The 22,832-nt window shown below is 37.5% G+C and overlaps 2 protein-coding genes across 4 annotated transcripts in view; one reads left to right on the top strand and one right to left on the bottom strand.

Moving 5' to 3' along the window:
• NT5DC1 (5'-nucleotidase domain containing 1) overlaps positions 1-22,832 on the top strand; it is a 116,569-nt gene that overhangs the window by 53,082 nt on the left and 40,655 nt on the right. The gene's annotated exons all lie outside the window — the stretch shown is intronic.
• The window catches only part of COL10A1 (collagen type X alpha 1 chain), a 75,586-nt gene that overhangs the window by 34,290 nt on the left and 18,464 nt on the right, over positions 1-22,832 (bottom strand). The window contains exon 1 of one of the 2 annotated variants that reach the window (XM_042253292.2): positions 6,092-6,292. The exons of the other annotated variant lie outside the window; for it this stretch is intronic. The gene's annotated coding sequence lies outside the window, so the exon portion shown is untranslated. Of the gene's footprint in view, positions 1-6,091; positions 6,293-22,832 lie in introns of those variants that run through there. 2 annotated transcript variants of the gene reach the window in all.

Here is a 22,832-nt window from a genome sequence, read left to right as displayed (position 1 = left end):
TGGAGCCGAGAGGATGAAGAGGATGCTGATGCCACATGTGCCCATCAAGTGAATTCTCTTTTTTTAGCCTCCAAAATTTAGCTCCAACAACCTCTCCTCAAGGAAACTGTGGCCAAGCTTAAAATCATTTCTCTCTCTGCTCCTATAGAGCCTTACATTAGCACTTACTGTATTTCCTGTGACTTATATATATATCCTATTCCCAAAGGACTGTATCTCCTGTAGCTTTAAGGCTTGTGTCAGCAAATTTAGAGTCAAATCTGTTTATTTGTCAAAGTAATCAATTTTTGGTAGAATGTTTTAAATGGTATAGCTCATTACAGTACAATAAAAAATAAAAACTGATGCTTTGCCATGTTGATATTTAAACATACATTTTAAAGATCCACAAAGAAAGTGCTTCTGACTTCTTGGTTAGGCTATGTGGTCTCACCAGAGGGGGAAAAACGGCAAATCTAAATAACCTATAATCCCCCTCCATACTGCTAGTCTTATTTTCATAGCATAATAAAACATAGAGGGTGATTGCTTTATACTTTACCACTAGATGGCTGAATTACATTGCTTTTGGAAAAGGAAGGAAATCTTAATCCCTTGAAATAGCTTAGTGTATAACATTTTATAAAATGTCGGGTATATAAATATGTATATGCCTTTACACATATGCACACATACATGGATATATAAACGTGTAAATAAGTTAATCTTGAATAGTCAAGCTAGTTAGAATTTTCTTAAAAACTTTTAAAAATTATGACCTTGTATGATTATAGCTGTAATTTATAAAATGTTGTATTTTGATAAGACATTTAAAAAGCCAGTATATTTTAAAATTGTATTCTGGCACAGAATATAAACAGATCTCAGCTCTGAAAGTTTCACAAATACCTTGAAGGTGATTTTACATCTGTTAAAGAAAGAATACCTCTCGTCAGATGAGTACATTCACTTTATATTTAAACAGTGTTTTGTAGAGTCTGTGTTCAGCTAGAGTCCAAAATGAAACAAAAATATTCCATGTCTTCATTTAAATTTTAAGTTGTAAAACATTTTGTTCCAGTTTCTTTTAAGTCTCCTCAAATTAAGTTTTGGTTATAAACACCATTCTTTCTGTTCATGATTCAGGAATATATTAAGTTGAACCACATGAAATTACCATTTTTATATATCAAAAACAGTGAAATATCGGTAGTTCAACCTAGTAATTTTCTTATTGTTTTGGTCATTTTTATTTCTTACATTTCATGCAATGACCTGAATAGTTCCTGTCATTTGAAGGCTGTTAAGCTTTGGTAAGTGAAAGATTTGATCTTGACAGGATTATTTTTTCACCTTCTTTGTGAGACCTTGTGAAAAATACACGCCTAGAAATGCAGTTTGGCAAAGTAACCTTCAGGGTGACAATGGAAAAAAAAAGTGAAAGTGGTAGTCACTCAGTCATGTCTGACTCTTTGCGACCCCATGGACTGTAGCCTGGCAGACTCCTCTGCCCGTGGACTTCTCCAGGCAACAATACTGGAGTCAGCAGCCATTCTCTTTTCCAGAGGATCTTCCTGACCCAGGGATTGAACCCAGGTCCCCTGCATTGCAGGAAGATTCTTTACCATCAAAGCCTCCAGGGAAGTCCCTCAGACTAAAGCTTATTAAATACCAGAGAGTTTCCAAGGACCATTTTAGTGTAAAGTTATGTTTACGGCACTCAGAAAGTGCAGGGTGAATCTTGTAAATCAGGATGGGCAATACATGTCTCTAAAGGGAATATTTCTAGGTTTATTTTGTTTATGCATTTGAAGTGACTTATATGTGTAAGTGTTTATATATTTGAAGTGATTGACCAAAAAGATGTTAAAGCATGGGTCTAAGGTCAGTACATTGATTTGCAATGTATTTCCCCCCTTGGAATAGTAATACTATAATATTCTAATAATTTTATTTTTGATTACCACGTGATAGTGTTAACAGTATGTGAAATTTTAAAGTAGTTGGTAAATAAATACATTTACTACTTAAACAGAGCAGCAAAATATCTGAAGTTCCTGTCACTGAGGCTTTGAATCTCTTCCCATTCCTATATCCTAACACTGTCCATGGTGACCCAGTCTCCTCACAGGGCAGGCATATTTATGACCTGTTTTCTTCCCTGAACTCAGCCAATAGATTCACCCAGACATGCTGTACTCCTTGCTACAGGTGATCTGACTGATGTTTCGGAATTTTTCTGTAAACCTTATTTTTAAGTTTTCCAGCAAAATGTTGATTAACAAAATACAGAAGACCTTGTATTTGCTTTTTAAAAAAGTGCCAGAACAGTGAGGTACTGTTATAACCATTTAAAAGTACCCTGTTCATCGTGTTTATTTGGTAAACTTACAGGTTAATTTAATTATGAATTGGCGAGAGCCTCCTTGAGAAGTATTTGGGATGTTTTGTTGGTGGGATTAAATAATTCCTTATTTGTTCTGTTTTATTTCAGCCATGAAACAAAAAATAAAGCAATATTTATATGCTTTATTAAATCAGAATTAATAAATAGGTAGTATTTCTTAGCAGAGGCATCTTGTTACATTTCTTGACTGGGCTATAACATCCTATAAATGAGGAAAAATACTGAATTGTTTTGAGAATATAATATTTCTTTATGAGATAAAAATAGAAAGTCAGGACTAAAAGGGGGGGGGCTTAAAATCACATCATTCTTTATCTGTTTTGTTTTTTTACTCCCTGTACATATTTAAAATGAGGCCCTTATGATAGAATAGAACTTTATTTAGGTAGGGAATATATAGACTTTATATGTGGCCAACTGAATGCAATATGGCCCTGAAATATTTCTCCATTTGGATAGTTAAGACTACAATTATTTAACATGCAAACTTCAGTGTTACAGGAAACATACAGTCTTGACGGTTGCATATGTGCAGTTTCCTAACTTCAAGTTTCCATACAATCTGGGACAATCTGAGAGAGAGAAAAATCTTTCATTTAGCACTTTATAGTAGTTTCATTTTATAGTTCTTGCCTCTCATCAGCACAGACACCTCTTCTGGAAATCAGTGCCGCTTGCTAGGTCATCTAAAAGACTAGTGTAAATTAGTCTTTGCCAAGACCATATTTGGGGATTAAATAATGTAATATGTTAGGTCCAGTTAAAGAAGTTTGAATGTCCTTTAGAGCCTAAAGTGAACAGTTTAAAATGATTTTGAGTCAGTCGAGGATTGCAGATGTATTTTCCTGCCAGTATTCTACACATCAATGAAAGGACACATGAATGAGGTTATCCATTATAACATTGGTCATAAAAGCGAAAGATTAGAAGCAAGGCTTCTATCTATCTAGAAGGGAATGGTTAAATAAGCTATAGTGTATCCACACAGAGAAATAATACACTTCTCCTTTAAAAAAAAAAAAATAGGTGGGGAAGGAAGGAAAGAAGGAAAATGTTCTGCATGTGTTCAGTTGGAAGGATTTCTAGGATATATAAGTTTTTTAAAAGCCAGGTACAGAATTACATACATTTTATGCTATCTTTTGTATAAACAGAAGTGGAGGGTGGTTTTAAAAACAAAAAACTGGAGGAATATGCAAGAAACTAAAATAAGCAATTAAAGGCATTTAGGGTTGGGAATAGTCTGGGAAAAATTACATTGATTTAAATCACGTTCAGTAATGAGCTATCTCCTGTAATGAAATATTATGCTAGTAGTCAAAAATCCATTTCTGATTATACCATTGCATAAAATTCTTAAAGTTATATTAAGGTCAATAATATTTCTTTACTTTGAAAAAATAATATTATTGGCCTCCTAGTCCCCGTCATCCTTTATTTGGGGGAAGAATAAATAAAGAATGTTTCCCATTTGCCTCTTGTTTTCCTGTTTCACATTTACTTTCTGCAGTGTTTTCCTTGGTCCCTGTCCCTCTAAATTTCTGACAGAATTAATGAGCTTTGAGTATTTGGAAAGAAGTATTATGTGCTTTCTGCTTTTTATCCCCAAAGTATTAAAATTAATACTGACAGACTATACTAAGTAGAAAGGAACCTGTCAGAAAGACGCTGTGGATAAAGTAAGGGACGGGGTGGGGGAATTACAGGTTCCTAATTGGGGATGATGAGGAGAACACGAGGTATCCTTCCTGGAGGCAGGGTAATTTAAGTTGCCTTGAGAGATGGATTTAATCAACTTGGGAGGTGTGAGGGGAGTCAGGAGGGATGACACTAAAAATATTCTAATGACCCTTTCTTATTTGCTTCTGACATTCAGTATATCTTGAGTAAAAACTGCATTTGAAATTATCAAAGATAACTATGGATATGAAGATAATTAAGCTTAGATGACTGACTGTGCTTCCAGTCCTCACCCCACCTTACTCTCCAGTCACAACACAGTTCCTTGTGTTTTAAGGACCCGAATCTGCATCTAGCCCCTGGTCCATGGAGGAACCACTTACTCCTTAGGAAGAAGGACTGCTCCTCTCTCCTCATTACACCTTATTATTTTGCTTTGTTTTGTGTTTTTGTCTTTGCCTAACTATACTCACTCCATCATATCACTTCTCCTCTAGCCAAACAAGACAGGGGAGGGAGGAGATTAACCTTGGGCTGCAATTACCTGAACTGTTTAGGGTGAGAAGGGGAAAACAAAGTGAAACTTGATTTGTACCCCAGGTATTTTACCTCCTTTCCCTTTGTCTCGTGGTTTCTTACTTCAGTTGGTCTAAGAATGAAGATCCCCCCCATCCCATCTTTTGAATCAATTGCAGTGCTTTAAGTTTCTGTATAAGTGTCAGTGGTCTGAGACCAGGCAGTTGTTAGTGTACCTTGTGTAGGGGAACCCTAGACAAGCAACTTCTATGGGCATCCACACTCATTTTAGTCTGTTAGCCACTGCTATCTTGGAAGCCCAGACTGTGGCAGTGAACTGTGGGGACAGGTTCAAAGAGTTGAAACTGTTGAAAAAGCTGTCTGTCAAAACCCAGCGTCAGTCTTAAAGCTAAATAGTTTTTTAAATTCGAAAAATACTGACGTTAATTATTGCAGAGATTTGACTCCAGAGGGAAATAAAGTATATGTGAAATTGCAAGTGTTTTGAGTTCTTCTTTTTCAGTAGATCACCACCACACAAAAAAGCACAGTAAACCACAAGAGAGGGTATCTCCCTATCCTCCTCTTGTTAGGGCTCAGTTTTAAACAAATAAAGAGTCAAATAGAATTAGAATGTTGAAGTGAGCAAGGGTGCAGAGATGAGAGGCACATTTCAGAGGCTTTAAGAGGGAAATTATAGATCATAAAGGTCAGTAGCTGACCTGACCCATCCTATTAAGGCTCCTTCTGAAAGCCTTAGATCCTTGAGTTGTACGTCTTGTAGACACTAAAAGCATTCTTAAAGTACAGAAGCAAAATGCCATATAAATATTACAAGAACATTCAGAAAAATGAACAGCATATATTTCAATTATATATTTTTTTGTACTTGTCAGTTTGCCCATCTTCTGTTTGACTTTTCTCATTTCTAGAGAGAAAAAAGCATCACATGTTAACACCTTGAGTTAAGAACAATGTGGTCCCTCTGAACTCCCAATAACTTTGTAGTGTTGATAGCTGTGATAAGGACAGATTGCTCTATTGCCATTTTTATTGCATGATAAACTAGTTAACCATGCTGATTTTCTCTTACTGTTGGGAGGTTTTTAGTATTACTAAAGTGAGTACAAAAGATTACAGAGGATCTGGGAGTCCCTTAAAGATGATACCTCATTTGAAGATACATGAAATTTCAGACACTAGCTCTCACGTTTGTTCTGTACATCTGCGTGGATGTGTTCCTCCTGCTTAAATTGCCTATTCCAGTGTCTCTTCCCATGAAGAAAGAAAAATACTGAGTTTGGAAATGGTTTGCTTTTCGTTTAACGACTGCTGAATGAAGACAGAAAGTCATGAACAGCAGTCTTACGAGATCCAGAAAAAAAAGTGTTATATTTTCTGTAAATACATTTTATTGTCTCCTGTGAGAAATGTTTCAATAGCCGCGTGTTCAAGCCCTGCTTTCCATTGGATCACATTATTGGTATCATCCATTTGCATTCCTCCTACCTGTATTTGCTGAAAGGGTCCCTGAGTGCTTGTTGTTGGCTGCTCTTTAAAAGTCACTCCTTTGTTATCCTGGTGTGCTCTTCAGTGCCACACAGTCAGAATTTCACAGGTGCTGTCGACAGTGATTCCAGGAAGAGGAAAACCAGTCCACTACTTCCAAGTTTCTTTTGGGTCCTTTTGAACTTTATGCTTTTTATACGAAGCTCTGCTGAATTATATGCTGGCTGCCAAATCATGCTCTGCCTTCTGATTCATTTCCAGGAGGGAGTGAATTTCTGTTGTTTTCCAACAGTTGGTGACTTATTGAGACGTGGATGGGGATTGGGGAATTCCATTTATTTGATCCCTTGTGCTAATGCAAGAATGGAATGACACCTTGGCATGAACACTTGCATTCAGACGTTCCAAAGACAAATCCTTCAGTAGCTTTAGTTAATCAATCTAAGTGATGTGTGCATTTTTAGAAGGAAAATCATTTTATGTACTTATTAACTAGCAGTGTTGGGCATTTACACAAAGACTGCTTCTTAAGCCATTCTTTTGGGATCAGTAGTATTTTTTTAAATATACAATATCATGTGACATTTTTGTAGCTTTATTGATTTTTATTCTTAGTCCTTTTCAAAATTGACTCAGCTGTGTGTTTATTCTTATCAAAAGTCAGAGACAAATAACCTTTTTCTAAAAAGAGAAAAAAGAGACAGCTTACCAAATCACCAGTATTTTTTTTTTACTCACATGATTTTGCTTAACTATCCAGATTTGACAATTTACATCTATATGATTATTCATTTTCTTGCCAATTTCTTTGTTTCTTATTTATACCAGGCACTTTTTAAGAAAAGACAATATCTTCATGGCCATTGTTGAGTAATTACTCTGCGTGGGTTTTAAGTTGTGATGAATAGATATGGTTGTTTAATTCAGCTGAAATGTAAAAATAGTACTTTATGTATTTTGTGTTTGTTCTCTGAATGTTTTTATTTTATCTTTTTGAAGGATATTTTCTCTAGGAATAGAAATGTAAGATGTTGGTTATTTTCTGAACTACCTTCTAGTTTCTACTGTTTCTGTTGGGTTGTTCTAATCTGCTGCTAAGTCGCTTCAGTCGTGTCCAACTCTATGCGACCCCATAGATGGCAGCCCACTAGGCTCCCCCATCCCTGGGATTCTCCAGGCAAAATCTGTTTTGCTTAGACTACTGGAAAAAATTCATCTTTGGATTTTAGCCTTTTATTATGGTGTACCTTTATGTAGTTTTTCTTTACACCCTTGGGACTTTCAGGGTTTCTCAAATGTATACTTAACACCATCAATTTTTGGAAATTTCTAATTATGGTCTCTAAAAATACTGCTTCTGCTCTTTTTTGAAATTTCAGTTATATGTATTTTAGGAGATGCTTTTACTGATTCTTTATGTTTCTTCTTTTCAGTATTTTCTGTTATCTGTTAGTTTTCTTCTGGTCTTACTTCTAATTCTCTCTTTAACTGAGGCTAATCTTCCTGGTAGCCCAGATGATAAAGCGTCTGCCTGTAATGCAGGAGACCCGGGTTTAATCCCTGGGTCAGGAAGATCCCCTGGAGAAGGAAATGGCAACTGACTTTAGTACTCTTGCCTGGAAAATTCCATGGATGGAGAAGCCTGGTGGGCTACAGTCCATGGGGTCGCAAAGAGTCGGACACGACCGAGTGACTTCACTTTCACTTTTTTAAAAATTTCAACTTCTGTAACACAGTAAGCAAAGTGATTACCGAGAATATCATGATATGCACCCAAGTCCCATAGAGAAGAATACACCTTAGAAACATATATATCTAAACAAGGCTTTGGGGTCTTAGCTATTCATATTGCATATTGATTAAATACATGCAGTACTACATAACCTCTTTAGCCACGGGGAAGCCTATAGTATCTTTCTGTGCTAAGGTTTTTTCTTTCATTGAGAACTGTTATTAAATGGATAAAACATGAGGAGTGAAGAGTTATTTTAAGTTCTGTTAAGTTGAAGATACCCATTTGATGTCCTGGAAACGATGAATGGACAGTTGAACAAATAGTTGGAGCTCAGGATTAAATATAAAAATGTATTGATTATCACCATATAGATGGCATTAAACTTCATAAAAGGAAGCAGGAAATGCAGGGGTGAGCAAGGGACAGTCCAACATTTAGAGTTCCTGAAGGAGAAGAGGAGCTGAGAAGCAGGGTAGATAAGGTAATAAGAAAAGGAAAACAACAAAAATAGGGAGAATAGTGTCCAGGAGCTAAGAAAAACTGTGGAGTGATATGAGGACAGTTGGACCATTGAATTAGCAATAGGGAGGCCATAGCCAACATTGTCCAGAACAGATTCCGGGTTTCTTCAGAAAGAGAACTACTATGGGAGGAGAATAGGAAGAGAGAAAATGGATATGACCAGTGTAGGCAGCTTTTTATTGGTTTTGCTGTGGAATGGAAAGAGGAAGTGGTAGCTAAAAGAAGATATGGAATCAAAGGAAATTATCTTATACAGTCTCCCCACGGTTGTGTGATCTGAGTGAGAAGAAGATAATAACGGTACAGACATATGTGCTTTTTAAAAGTTGTTATTCAAAGAGAGGGTCCCAAGGGTACAGGTTTAATTTGAACTGCGACTGAAATCCATCCTGCTACTTACTTGTGTGCTTAGGGGGCAGATTACCTAGTCATCATTATCTGGATAGAAATAATTCCTATTCCTAGGGTTTTGTGAACATAAATAACAAATGTATGTCAAGTACCTAATCCATCAGTTCAGTTCAGTTCAGTTCAGTTCAGTCACTCAGTCGTGTCCAACACTTTGCGACCCCATGAATTGCAGCACGCCAGGCCTCCCTGTCCATCACCAACTCCCAGAGTTCACCCAAACTCATGTCCGTCGAGTTGGTGATGCCATCCAGCCATCTCATCCTCTGTCGTCCCCTTCTCCTCCTGCCCCCAATCCCTCCCAGCATCAGAGTCTTTTCCAATGAGTTAACTCTTCACATGAGGTGGCCAAAGTACTGGAGTTTCAGCTTCTGAACACCCAGGACTGATCTCCTTTAGAATGGACTTGTTGGATCTCCTTGCAGTCCAAGGGACTCTCAAGAGTCTTCTCCAACACCACAGTTCAAAAGCATCAATCCTTTGGCACTCAGCTTTCTTCACAGTCCAACTCTCACATCCATACATGACCACTGGAAAAACCATAGCCTTGACTAGACACACCTTTGTTGCCAAAGTAATGTCTCTGCTTTTTAATATACTGTCTAGGTTGGTCATAAATAATAATAAATACACCACGGCTGCTAGTTTTGTTTTTGTTACCTTTAAATGCTGAAAAAGTTCTATGTTCAGAAACAGTCGTTCCTATTCAAGACTATAATATTAAATGAGAAATGTATGTAAAATGCCTGACTCATAATAAGTGCTCAGTTCACTTGAGCTATTGAGTTTTGTTGTGGTTGTTGTTGAAGTTACCTTTAAATTCTGAAAAAGGTTTGTGTCCATAAACAGTGAAGTATGGATCCAGTTATGTTTCTTAGCCGTAGCTAAACCTTGGAGGTTGCTGGACCTCACTCCTGCAAAATCTAGCCTTACTCGACTGCTTACTTACTGTTTGCCAATGTACGTCATAGAACTCTACGCAGTACTTCAGTGGATCAGCTTGAAAAATCAGCGTCCTACCCCCACCCTACATGTATCCCATCTTCATTATCTATGAGGGCCAACTTATCTTTCAAACTTCAGCTCCAGGGTCTCCCCTCGCTGAGGTTTTTCCCAACACGTATCCTATCCCACATAGTTCTGTGTCCCCCGCCCTGTCTCCTCGATGGCTCCTTCTCCCCAGTGATAACCCCACCACTGTTCTTTGAACTTGCTGGCTCCCAGATCTTTGTCTCTTTGTTGTTGTTTAGTCTTGCAGTCATGTCCAACTCTTTGCGACCCCGTAGACTGTAGCCTGCAGGCTCCTCGGTCCATGGGATTTTCCAGGTCAGAATACTGGAGTGGGTTGCCATATCCTTCTCCAGGGGTTCTTCCCAACCCAGGGATCGAACTCGCATCTCCTGCATTGGCAGGCAGCTTCTTTGCCACTGAGTCACCAGGGAAGCCCCCGTCTCTCTTTTGTGGTTGTTGTGCAGTTGCTAAGTCATGTCTGACCCTTTGTGACACCATGGACTGTAACACGTCAGGCTTCGATGTCCTTCACCATCGTCCCAGAGTTTGCTCAGACTCATGTCCGTTGAGTCAGTGATGCCATCCAACCATCTCATCCCGTCACCACCCCCTTCTCCTCGTGCTCTCCAGTCTTGCCCAGCATCAAGATCTTTTCCAGTGAGTTGGCTCTTCTCATCAGGTGGCTGAAGTATTGGAGCCTCAGCATCAATCCTTCCAATTCAGGGTTGATTTCCTTTAGAATTGTCTGGTCTGATCTTCTTGCTGTCCAAGGGACACTCGGGAATCTCTCTTTGCTGCTCTCTAGTATCCTTAAAAGTAGTGAACATTCATCTTTTTCTTTTATCCTTACTAAGTGTTCAATAAATGACTGTTGAATAAATTAATAAATGTGTGAATGAACTGTTAAAACATAGTTGTCATCTCTGTTATGGTTTTGCATATTTTAACGTTTTCATCACTTAATTTATTTGTTAATTACTTGCCAGTTATTATTTTACAAAGAATACAAGTCATACAGTCATACAGTCAGTTAAATATGTATTTTTTGCTTTCGCTTAGAAAAACGTTTTGTGAAAGGAAATTACAAATAGACACTGTTCCAAAAGGCCATTTATACCCTAGCTATCAGAAATTTGAAATTTACTTTCAAAAAATGCTGTGCAAGTGTTAGTAAAGATGATGGTAAAGATGGTGGTAAAGATGATGATTATAATAATAATCAGATTTCAGACCTGTAATTACAAAGTGAGAGAAAGTGAAAGTCACTCAGTCATGTCCAACTCTTTGTGACCCCATGGACTTTACAGTCCATGGAATTGTCCAGGCCAGAATACCGGAGTGGGTAGCCTTTCCCTTCTCCAGGGAGACTTCCCAACCCAGGGATCAAACCCAGGTCTCCCTCATTGCAGGCAGATTCTTGACCAGCTGAGCCACCAGGGAAGCCCAAGAATACCGGAATGGGTAGCCTATCCTTATCCAGTGGATCTTCCCAATCCAAGAATCAAACCTGGGTCTTCTGCATTGCAGGAAGATTCGTTACCAGCTGAGCTAACAGTTTAAATCATAAATGTCATATAACTTAAGAACTAGCTTTTGGGAGGGATCTGGAAGGTGGTGCTGAGGTGAGAGGAGAGCAAAGTAGCAAGATAGCTTTTCCCAAATATGATTTGGCTGAATTTTCCATTAGAGATCCTCTGTACCTCTCTGCTTTTTTCTGATAATTTCTATTCTACTTTTGATTTTAAAGATCATTCTGAACTCTTAAGTTTTTAGCTTTCTTCCAATGGTGAGAATAACGGGGCTGTGTTTGGCATCTGGGGTTCAGTGAGAATCCTTGGGATAACCACTGGTATGAGTGTGTAATTGCTAAGCCTTGTGTTTTGATGTTGATGATGTGCTTAAATAGTTACCTTTAAATCTAATTCCTACACACAGAGAAGTCCAAGGATGGAGCACTTTCTGACCCACTTTGCTTAGCAGTGAGGATACTGTTGATGGTTGGGCACCAGATGAAGGCCACAGTTTCTTAAAGAAGTTATTTGTGGGAAGATTGTGAGGAACAAAGAGAAGTTGGTTCTTGCTCTAACACTGTCTCTTTTCTTCCAAACTCTACAGAAATTTGAATAAACGTTGGATGTTAATTTTTTCCATCTATAAATCCAAATAATTGAACTTGCTGAATGTTTCATAACCTCCTGTGTATTTGTAAACCCTTTCCTTGGGAACTCAGTCCATGGGGATCACAGGGAGTCTGACATGACTTACCAACTGAGCAGCAACAAATGCTTTTCTAAGTGATATGATGTTGTGATTCTCTCATAGAAATTTTGAAAATTATTTTTTCATTTTTATATGGTATAGGATATGATTTTCTGTGAAAAATTATGAACAGATTAGCATCCTATTAAAGATGATATTGTAAAGTCATTTTAGGATAATTCTTGGAAATATTTATACTATAAGAAAATTATTTGTTGAGAATTTTTAGCGTTTATTGTATTTCTTATGTGTTAAGCCATCAAAAATAGTCAGAAAACAGTTTTCCTGTCTGGATGTTGGGAATTCTTGAATTTTGACCTTTAGGAAAATATCTTTGTTCCTGTTTGGTTTTGAGTGATAAGATATGAAAGACTGTTCCAGGATTCTATTTGCAAGCACTTTTCTACAGTTTCGCATGGCAGATGTGATAATCAGGATAAAATCCTCTGTATATTGTTTCTTTTAACATTTTTTACTGAAATACCGGAGATATTTTGGTTTGTTACATAAGAAATTTGACCAGATGACAATGATGTTCATAGGTATAATTATTTGGGTATAAGCCTGTAGAATTAGTCATTTTTATATTCTACCATATTTTGTTAAAGTTTGAATTTTGTGGGGTTTATGCTTCTGGTCTTTCTTTAGGGGCCCATTATGTGAATAAGTTAAACACTGTTCTAAAAATAATCAAAAACTATATATAAGTGTCATACCACAAGCCTTCACAGTGTCCATCTGAGTGATCAACTGATCATGTAACTGTTGAAGGGTGCTCAGTACCACTCACTTGAAATACAGATTGAAGCTCTCAAAATTTTGTCTTAAAGGTCAAAAAATGGAAACTTAAAAATGGAGAAATTGATATATTTGCCTTTCACAGCCTGAAACTGAAATAACTGCACCCATCTGGGATGGTGGTGAGATGTCTGTGGCGTGTTGCTGAAAACACTGAAAGTGTCTTTTACCTCTGTGCTTTTTGGACAACAGGAAAGAGTTTTCTTGTGCTGTGGTATGAGGGGATAAGCAGTCTATGAGTTCACTTCAGAGCAGTGAGCTTCATTCACATGGAGTGTTCCATTCCAGCAGCAGGAACAAGACAAGTACATGAGGGTTTATGTGCTCGTGGATACCAGGGACAGGGCAGAGAAACTCCCTTGGTCTCCTCTTCCTAGACATATTACTTTTGTGGGGTTTTTATTTTTTATTTTTTTCATGATTCTTATATCCCAATTTTATTCAAATGTCACTACTTGTCCCATGCATGAACTATGTAGCATTTACTTTTTCAGACCCAAGACCCAATCCAAGATCATATATTACATGTAATTGTCATGGTTCTTTAGTCTCTTTCGATCTGGAACAATCTATCAGAATTTTTTATCATTCTTGAAGCATGCAATTATTTTGTAGAGTGTCCCTTAGCTTGAGTTTGTCTGGTGTATACCCTGATTGGACCCAGACTATGCATTTTTGGCAAGAGTGTCTTACAAGCAAAACTGGGTTCCATTCACTGCAGTATATCAGAAGTCTTTTGTGGGGTTTTAAAAAATACTTTGTTTTATAAACTTTTGAAAATAATCCCTCGATTTACAGAAAAGTGTCAAAGATAATATGAGATATAATGTATATCCCTCATCCATTTTCCTCTGAGGTTAGCTTCTTACCTTGTCAAACCTGGGAAAACAGCGCTGATACATCACTACAAGCTAAGCTCCAGGCTTCATTTGGATTCCACCCATTTTTCCACTGATCTCCTTTTTCTGTTCCAGGATCCCATCCAGGATACCACATTACATTAAATCATCATGTCTTATTAGTCTTTTCTAGTTGGGACATTTTCTCAGTTTTTCCTTATTTCCCATGACCGTGACAATCTCGAGGAGTCCTAGCCAAGTATTTTGTAAAATGTTCTTCCACTTGAGGTTTTTTGGTTTTTTTCCCCATGATTAGACTGGGATTGTGGGTTTGGAAGAAGATTCCCACAGAGATGAAATGGTATTCTCCTCACATCATACCAGGGATATATACCATCGGTGAGATATCACTCATGATATAATCTTGATTACCAACATAGCATTATTAATATTTTTCCCTAGTTTATACTCTGTTCTTTGAAAACAAGACACTCAGTCTAGCCCACAGCAAGGTTGGGAGACAAGAGTTAACCCCCACCCTCCCCCGCTTGCTTGAAACAGGGTTGAAAATGTACTGATTTGAAATTCGTTTGTAAGAACATTGCAAACAAACTGTTTCGACAGTGATAGGAGTCTTCGCCAGTGTTAATGTTTTCCCTCTCTCCTGATGCAAAACATGGTATGCGTGTTCAGTGAAACATTTAACTCAGATTATGCCCATGACTAGATGCAAATGCTTAATGAATAAAGTATTCCTTATTCTTGCTTGCTTTCATAATGAAAATAATGAGACTTACATGAAGAATAGGCAGACTGGAGAATTCTGGCTTCTCCCTTTATGACTTTCAGTAAGGTGGTATTTTTTTTTTTTTTTTTGGTCTTTTTTGGTTTTAATGGAAGCCATCTTGAATTTTTGTCCAGCTAAAATTTGGACTGCTGCTTGCGCCCATAATTTTTTGCTCTGTGTCTTGCTTTGTTTGTACCAGAGTTCTGTCACGCCTCCTGCCTCTCCCCCAATTTCGCCGTGAGTGCCTGGTGGAGGCCTGTGCAAACCTTGTGAGTGCAGGATACCCCCTCAGGTGCTCTCAGCTGTTTCAGGCGGGCATGCCGGCCCACGCTTAGCTTTTTAAAATTGTAGCCGGTGTCGTCTTGCCACTTTTTGCTGTGTCGGACGCCCTTCCTCCAGTACCATGCCACAGGTGAGCTAGTTCACGTGTCCTATACCCAACCTCTGCTGATTCTTAAAATCCCCATGTGCAGGACAGTGACTGAGCAGAGAGTACTGCCTTTGCCTTTGGAGCTCCTCCAGATTTAAATCTGACAAGTGAGTCCACAGATATATTCAGAGTCCCTTTGATTACTTCTTGCCTGACAGACTGCCCTTCTGTGACGGGCTCACTTCTCCAAGCTCGGCGATGGGTCTAAAATATGAAACTGGCCTCTTCCTGTTCAATTGGTTTACATTTTTATGTGTTCGCACCTCTTCTGTAGAAGGTAGTGTGTTGTGTTGAGGTTTAGCTGGGGATTTGTTGTGCTTTCAGCAGGAGCAAAAGGTCTTCCACATCCTCCTTCATCCAAACCAGAAGCAGAGCTTGCCTGTTGATGTTTGAACAGCTCCATATTTTACGTAAAGTTTTTCTACCAAATAAAGATACTCAGTTGCAAATTATATGGATGCTTTTAAAATGCCTGCTCAGTGTTTATGGTGCAAAATAGAATTTATTTTCTTACTGAAATTGAATAGGAGCTCTCTAATGAATAAGCACTGCACGTTTGATAGTGTTTTGACAAAGATCAAGAATTTTACAGGCTTCGGTACAGTAGGCTTCTGGAGAAGGGAAAGACTACCCAGTCCATTATTCTGGCCTGGAGAATTCCATGGGCTGTAGAGTCCGTGGGGTCACAAAGAGTTGGACATAACTGAGCGACTTTCACTTTAAATACAGTAGACTTAGTGAAAGAAAATTACCTCCCTCTCATCTATGCTGTTTTTTGCAGCTTCCCTTTAGTTTCTGCCTCCATATTTTTGCTGAACATCAGTATTTCCCAGATATGTCCTAAGGGAAATTTATTATCTTGTACTGTTAAATATTCTTTTTATTTCTTGCTTTTTATCGTCTAACGTAATATGTAAGAGGTAGTTTTTAAGGTAGATCCTTTTTTTCTGGTCGTTTTACTCTTAATCTTTGGACGTTAATGGAATCATTGTTTTTTTTTTAATTCTTCCTTGGATATTTTCTTGAAAACTACTTATTAGGGACTTGCCTGCTGGTCCAGTGGTTAAGACTCGGCACTTTTCACTGCCATGGACCCAGGTTTGATCCTTGGCCAGGGAACTAAGTTCCCACAAGTCATGAGGCACAGTCAAAAACAAAAACTGCGTATTAGGGGAAACATATATATCAGAATATCCTCAGATATATATTAAACATTATAGTAGCCTCTGTCCATGGAATTCTCTAGGCAAAAATACTGGAGTGGGTAAACATTCCCTTCTGCAGAATAAATTCCTCCTCTCATTAACTGTTCTCAACTAATGAAGGATCATAGCTAGCTTGGTGAAAGTTCATGAGCCATTCTCATCCCTTGAGTTAAGAAAGAAATCCCAATCCATTTTCATTGTCTCCCTTTCTGTTTGCTTCAATGGTTCTAATACTTCCCCCACCTTTCAGTTCATAAATGGTGGGGTCTCTTAAACTGTGTAAAATTGCAAATGCTTTTTAGAGCTTATCACTGTAAGTAATAACATAGCACAAAAAAAGCCCAAACGGAATAGTGAAACCATTATGTATAATATACAGATTTCTTTTAAAACCTTTCAGTTTTTACCTTAGAGCCAGCTTTTTTCCCACATTTGTTTTCTTCTTTGTTTCAAAATATTAATGTATTAAAAGGAAGATTTACAAACAATTTTCCATTAAGCACTTAAGTACTTAGTAAACATCATTAGCTTTTCCATAGCAGTTGATAGTAAACTGATAGGCAGTAACACAAACTGTATTTTGCACTGTCCTACATTTAGTATATTTCTCCCTCTTAAACAGCTCATTCTTCCCCAATAATATTTCAGAAAGTTAATGGGAACTTTATATGTAATTTTAATACAGTTTCTTATATTGAATTGAATACTGAGACATGTGGACTTAGAAAATGTCTAGAGTGCCACAACTAAAATCTGAAGTTCCCATTTGTAGTGCAGTTTCTTTATGGTCTAGTATATAGTTTTGATACAGATCCTCTCATAAAATGAATTCATGCACAAGACTCTAAAAATTAAGTTTTTATTATGTGAGCTTTTCATTTCCAACAAAGTCTCAGTACAAATAATTCAGTTTAGCCTCAAATTATGTTCTTTTGCTTTTTTTCTTCACTGTTTATAACATTCATGTCATACTTTTCAATTAACTGTGTTTTTCATTCATGGGTATTATAGACTTTAAGGAAGAAACTGGATAGAGTATATCCAAAGACAAGTGCCACTGTAAGATCTAGACTTTATTATTTCTGTGATCGAAACTCACCACTCTCTTAAGTATTATAAATAACTTCCATCTGTTTTATTGTAAATTGGGTTTAAAATATTCGTGAGCTTTAATCATACAGATTTTCTAGTTAAGCGTGAACCTTATTGCTAAATTTAAAATGCTGCTTAGGTAAAGAAAATTACATGATAAAGTGTATTTAGAAGTAAAGCAAGGGCTTTTTTGGTGGCTCAGTGGTAAAGAATCCACCAGCCAGTGCAGGAGACGCGAGTTTGATCCCTGAGTCAGGAAGATCCTCTGGAGGAGGAAATGTTAACCCACTCCAATGTTCTTGCCTGGAGAAGCCTGTGGACAGAGGAGCTGGCCAGCTACAGTCCATAGGATCACAAGTCAGACACGACAGCTTCTAAACAACGTTTGCCTTTTAAACCTTTTTTGTGATTTCTTTGAATTGTCATAGTCAAGAACACGTTATTATTTTTACTGGATATAGTTATAGGAATAAAATAAGTATATATACAATAAAAAAATCAGACTCACAGGTATAGAGAACCAGCTAGTGGTCATCAGTGGAGAGAGGGAAATGGGGAGGGGTAGTGTAAGGGTAGGAGGCTAAGAAGTACAAGCTGTTGTGTATAAAATAAACTGTAAGGGTATATTGTACAACATGGAATGTAGCGACTAAACCATCACCACCAAAGGACAGATCCAGAAAACCCGCCTCAACATCTTAACATAAAGTCTGCCTGCCTGATTCATGGAAGGGATAGAAGGAAGCCATAGACCTATCTGGATTTTATGTCTAGGTATAGGAATCCAGAAATTGGGTGGTCAAAACACAGATAGGTGGTTGTCAGAGGCCAGGTATGGGTGAGGAGAGTTGGCCAAAAAAAATGGGTGAAGGCAGTCAAAAGGACCGTTATAAAAATAAGTAAGTCATGGGGATGTAATATACAGCTAAACAGTTAACACTGTACTATGTATTTAAAAGTTGCTAAGAGAGTAGATCTTCAAAGTTCTCATCTTAAGAAAAAAATTTTGTAACTATATAGTGATAGACATTAACTGGACTAATTGTGGTGACCATTTAGCAATATATACAAATACAAATCATACATTGTATACCTGAAACTAATATAATATATGTCAGTTACTCCTCAGTTAAAAAAAAGACTTGCCAGTTTCATTAAAAGGGATTTCTACAGTGAAGCAGAAAACTAACTTTCAGTCTTTTGATGTTAAAGCAGGTATCACTAGGATAAGCTGGTGTGGAAGTCAAATTACCAAGAGCTCCACCTTCTCCTCTAAGGATTGAATATATCTAACTCAGTATAAACAAGCATGATATTGGTGAAGACAGCTTCATTGAAAAGTCTAAAATTTTATCTCCTTTCTAGAATCATAGAACAGTTTCCCTCCAGTGATAAACTCCTTAACTGATCTCCCCCCAAAAAATGCAAACATGCCAGAATAGTGAAAACAAAACCAAAAGCAACTCTTGGGCTTATTGACTTAGGTGAGAACCAAAAGCCTCCAGCTTTTAACAAATTTGATGTTTCACTGTTCACATTATAAACCATCATGCCCTAAACAACTCTTCCTTGACTCGATACACGTTTCCAGATCTTCTGTGTTGTCTCTCATGGGTCTAAGGATACAGTGCTAATTAGCAGTAGAAAGAAACAGTTTCCATAATCCTCATTTTTATCGTTACACAAATGAGTAAGTCTTGGCCCTAAAATAGTCAGGTTGAAAACTTGTAAAATAAAATATGTGCATCTTTTTGTAATTTATTTAGCATAATGAGATACTCACCTTGAGGTATTATGAGGGTAGGGATAGCTGTTTATTTCAGAAATAATGTATAATAGGTATTCTTCCAGTATGTTTCACTGTCACTGTCAAAATGCTCCTTGCCTCAACATTAAAATAGAGAATTTGATATCTGCATCATGGCAGGAGTGAGTGGAAGTCTTGCAGTCATACCCTTCTCTTTGTGACCTCATGGGCTATACAGTCCATGGAATTCTCCAGGCCAGAATACTGGAGTGGGTAGCCTTTCCCTTCTCCAGGGGATCTTCCCAACTCAGGTATCAAACCCTGGTCTCCCACACTGTAGGCAGATTCTTTACCAGCTGAGCCACAAGGGAATAGTGGAGTCGGTAGCCTGTCCCTTCTCTGGTGGGTCTTCCTGATCAAGGAATCAAACTGGCTTCTCCTGCAATGCAGGTGGATTCTTTACCACCTGAGCTATCAGGGAAAGGATTTACTTTATTTTTCTGATCAGGCAGTAATACTTCTATTCAGAGAATTGTGGTTTTAGCGTTCTGTTTTCTCCTTGAATATGAGCAACCACAAAGACTTTCTTAAAAAATTAACATATTAAATTGTTTTAATAATCCTCGAGGCTATTCAAAAACATCGCAGATTTTTGGTAACCATTTGGTAGCATGATCATTGGAATCTAAAGCAGCTTCAGTGATAACCTAGTATTATAAGATTTCATTGGATTAAGATAAAACCTCTTGGGCCCTGTTTTTTTCCTGTTATTACTTGGAGTGATTTTTTTTTCTCTCTCTCTTTTGGAAATACGCAAGAATGTACATAATGCTAGCCAAGATTCTTTATGTATACAAAAGCCCCTTATCTTAAAGGATTTGTTAACCGGTGATTTCTCTGAAGCAAATTAACATTTGTTAGAACTTTAGAAAAATGTCAGTGGGCATAAAATAGCAAGAAGCCATCATCACAGTAAAATCTTGGGTTTTTAGACTGACAAATACCATCCAGTTTTCTATAAAATTGAGGAATTTAACCTAAGAGGATAAAGATTTCTATTTCTTTATTTCACATGATTATTATTTTAATTTTTTTAGTTATATAGTCTGAAAAAAGATGTATTTTACTTTATTCCCTTAAAGGAATAAGTGTTTTATTATTAATATATATTATATACATATTATAATTTATTATATTATTTCATTATTTTGAGGATACAAGGGAACTAGTTTTGAAAATAGAAAATAAATGGAAAGAATCAAAGAATTATCTCTTGTACATATTCTAATGTGCAGTAACTAAATAGTTGATGCATGAAAGCCTTTCTTTATAAAAGACTTTCAGCTTTAAAAAGGAAAAGCAATAGTAGAACTGATCACTACATTTTGCAGTTTCTGATGATAAAATGGATCTGGGCAGTATACCTTTTCTGTTTAAGTTTTGCTCTCTTTTTTTAGTTCCACTCCTGAGAAATTTTTTTAGGTGTAAATTGTGATCAAAGATTTACCTCGATTAACCAGAAGTTTCTCTCTCATAAAACGTTAGAGTTGTATGACTGATTGTGTGTATGTAATTTTCCCTATTTTGAGTACTAGTAAGTAAGCTCAGAGTTCAGTTGGTAACTTACATAGAGCCCCAGTATTGGCATAGGTGTGCATTTTATTTCTTGTCTCTCTTATATTGACATTTTACTCTTATTTCCTCTGGTTGTGATGTTTACTCTTTCTGTATCTTTATCTTTTCCTAAGCATTTTGTGCAGGTAATTCAGATCTTTTGTACATGGAGAGGTCACATGAATGTATGTATAAACAGATGAAGGCAAGTTGGATGACACTGAGTTGTGTTTATGAGACTGCTGGTCCTCTGTCGTTCTTGTGGATGAAATGGAGTTCAAAAGTTTAAACCAGCTATGCGGACTGTTTTTCTTCCTTTAAAAAGACTCTTGCTTGTCAAGTGAGGGTAAATATTTGTAGTTGGCTATGGTAAAATGTTTTGAGGGTGAATAAAATGATTTTAATAGAACTGTATCCTTAAGGAAAAGGATACAAAAATCTATTCAGCAGGTAGGGAAGTGAAATAATGGTAGGCAGAGCAGATCCCTAAATAAATGCCAAGTTCATATTAGCATCTCTTCAGAGTGAGTACATAATTATTTATTGTATATTTTGCTATATCATGCATTTGCCTTTCAAGATGTTTAAACTGATTTCACAGGAGAAATAAAATATATGCTTTTCTTTTAATAGTTTTCAGAGCATGTCAGAGTAATATGAACAGCATGATATAATGGAAACGGCACAGTCTCTGTTTAAATAATGAGCAAGTTATTTTATCTCACTGAATTAACCTCTGGGCTTTTTTTCATCTGTGATAAGGGTATAACAATATCTATCACAAAGGCTGTAAGCTAAGCTAAGTCACTTCAGTCATGTCCAAGTCTGTGCAACCCCACAGACTGCAGCCCACCAGGCTCCCCCATCCCTGGGATTCTCCAGGCAAAAACACTAGAGTGGGTTGCCATTTCCCTCTCCAATGCATGAAAGTGAAAAGGGAAAGTGAAGTCATGTCCGACCCTGTTAAATAAGATGAGGCATAGAAAGTGTTTGGCATGTAGTAGATAGTATGTGTTTATTTTCTTTTCCTAGCACTGTATTATCAGTGAGGCCCCCCTGAGTCAGAAGAGTATTTTTTTAAAATTATCATCCTATGTTTTCTTTCATTATTAGGTGAAATACTGGGGAATTTTTTCCTTGAAAAGTGAAGTTATTGCTGCAAGATGAAAGGAAGTAATTTCTGATGGTTCTTAGGTTGGTAGATGCAGGATGAGGGAGCTATGGACAGTTACTTGGATGCAGAATGAGAAGGGAGGGAGAGTATAGCATAGTATCGAGATAGGAGCACTGCATCCTGAGGAAACAAAGCAAACGCTCTCCCATCCCATTTGTTGACCTTTTTGCCCAGCTAAATTTACGTCAAGAGCAATAAAAGTAAGGGTGGGTATGGGAATAAACACCCAGTGAAGAAAGCTTGTACTTTGGCACAACCTTTTGCTTTATTAGGTCTTGAATAAAATCAAACAGGAAAGATTTTAGACCTGTGAAGCTGCCAAAAATGTGATGGTCTCTGGATTCTTGACAGCTGAACTGCCAGAATCATGTGGTATGGAAAGAATCGTTCTTCTGAGGAGCAAGTGACAGGTCTGCTGGATTTCAGTAATCTGAGTGGGTGCCGAGACGTGGTCTTAGTTTCATTGGATGGGGTTCTGTGTGGTGTTTCTGCAAGCATCCTCATTAGTAACTTGTGTGTACTAAGTTGCTTCAGTCATGTCCGACTCTTTGTGACCCTATGGACATCATTGTCTGCCAGGTTCTTCTGTCCATGGGATTCTCCAGGCAGGGATACTGGAGTGGGTTGCCATGCCCTCCAGGGGATCTTCCCCACCCAGGGATCAAATGCATGTTTCTTCTGTTTCCTGCATTGGGAGGGGCGTCCTTCACCACTAAGCGCCACCTGACTTACCCCTGTTTCTAAAGACCATTACGAGGAAATCCTAGAATTATGAGCTGGGGTTGAGTTGAGAAATTACCCAACTCCAGTTCCTTATTTTAAATGAAGAAACTGGGGTTGAGAGGTCCAAGGTGACTTCCCCAAAGTTGCCTAGTGAGTGTTACAGTAGAACCAGGACCTGAGCCTCTGAACTCCTGGGCTCAGTGCTATTAACAGGAGAAACCATTCCTTAGAAATGTAATGTGTGCTTCTACTTATTTAATAGTATTCAGCCTTGAACGTCAGTGTCTTAAAGGAAAATTAAAAAAAATAAATAAACAACTGTTTTTCCTTGGAATTTATTACTTCTGACCTGAAACAAGACCTGTTGCTTCAAGATGCAAAACAAGGAACAGCATCT

Source organism: Ovis aries, chromosome 8, assembly GCF_016772045.2.
Source record: "Ovis aries strain OAR_USU_Benz2616 breed Rambouillet chromosome 8, ARS-UI_Ramb_v3.0, whole genome shotgun sequence".
NCBI classification, from domain to species: Eukaryota; Metazoa; Chordata; class Mammalia; order Artiodactyla; family Bovidae; genus Ovis; species Ovis aries.
Note: the sequence above shows the minus strand (reverse complement) of the source record. Positions and strands in the feature narration are given on the sequence as shown.